Genomic DNA, 1,375 nt, shown 5'->3' on the forward strand with positions numbered 1-1,375 from the left:
GTGTGTGTGTGTGTGTGTGTAATTGTGTAGCTCTGGTGTGTTTATTTGTCTTGTAGGTAGGTGTAGCAAGTAGTCGTGAGCAAGTGAAAACACACAAGGTGAGTCCGAGATGATGTTGATGAGATGGGGTATTTATCGTTCACCCCAAGTAAAGCCAATACGGCAGTGTTATAAAAATAAACTAAATTACTGACAGCAAAAACAAAATACTTTCACAAAATAAAAGTAAACGGACAGGAGAGTTAAGACAATCACATGAAGCAAAACCACTGTTTCCGTTTGACCTTAAAGCAAGTCATTGCAGAGGGCATCCAACGGACTTACGCCCTACTAACGCCGGTGTTCCTCATGCTCTCTCCATCTCAAGCAAATGCCAATGCCTGTCTATAAGGGCCTGAAGCCCGCCCCTCAGATTGGAACATTCCAATACTACAAAGCAGGGGTGGCTCAGGTTACTAGGCAGTAGTGAAGGCTCTATACAGCCCCAAGACTGAATCTATCACACTAGACATTCATATGATTCACATCAACAATTTGAGGAATAGTTAGGCACAGAGATGATTTAAACCTTGTGATCGTTAACATTAAAATATGAACAAACTAAATAAACATATATTCAATTAAAACATTTAAGATCAGACTTTAAGGCTAAAATAGGTAGCATATTGCTACCGTGATGGCTGCCATGCGCTCCGTCACAATCTTTATGATCATATAGATTTCACGGCGTATTTGTATGTCTGATACTGTTTTTAGGAACATCCAGATTCATATATTAAAGGTCCCATGACATGCTGCTCTTTGGATGCTTTTATATAGACCTTAATCTAGCCACTGGGGGACCATAGGCAGGCTGGGGGGACGTAAATTAATGTTTAAAAAACTCATAAAGTGACATTTTCATGCCATGGGACCTACAAATTCATATCCTTGTGTTTGTTTGTTACTGGTGTGTCCAATACCAGGGAGTTTTACATTCTATCTCATGTTATGCATTCTATGTATTTTATTTTATCTTAATTTTGCTGTTGTCAGCTATTTTTTATGTTCCATCATATTTTCCGATAACTTTGTATTCTATCCATTTTATTTCACTTTGATTAATTATTTGTATGCTCATTTTATGTCATGTAATTACTGTACCTTATTGATAAGGCATTTGTGCTACATTTCTTGTATGAAAGGTACTAAACAACAAATTAATGTTATTTGTATATTGTTATTATAATTTTGTGCCCTTGAGAGTGAGAACATCTTCTCAGTCCTCACTAATTTTTAAAAATGCTGTTCAATGGTTAAGACCTCCTTTTAGGGGTGGTAAGGTAAAGGTAGGTTAAGGGTTTGTGTGTGTGTGTGTGTGTGTGTGTGTGTGTGT

The 1,375-nt window shown here is 37.3% G+C and overlaps 1 protein-coding gene and 1 long non-coding RNA gene across 3 annotated transcripts in view; one reads left to right on the top strand and one right to left on the bottom strand.

Annotated features, from left to right (window-relative positions):
* slc26a6.2 (solute carrier family 26 member 6, tandem duplicate 2) overlaps nt 1-1,375 on the bottom strand; it is an 18,561-nt gene that overhangs the window by 7,094 nt on the left and 10,092 nt on the right. The window lies entirely within an intron of this gene.
* LOC116692575 (uncharacterized) overlaps nt 1-1,375 on the top strand; it is a 3,821-nt gene that overhangs the window by 1,240 nt on the left and 1,206 nt on the right. The window lies entirely within an intron of this gene.

The sequence above is a fragment of the Etheostoma spectabile genome, chromosome 7, assembly GCF_008692095.1.
Source record: "Etheostoma spectabile isolate EspeVRDwgs_2016 chromosome 7, UIUC_Espe_1.0, whole genome shotgun sequence".
Classification (NCBI taxonomy): domain Eukaryota; kingdom Metazoa; phylum Chordata; class Actinopteri; order Perciformes; family Percidae; genus Etheostoma; species Etheostoma spectabile.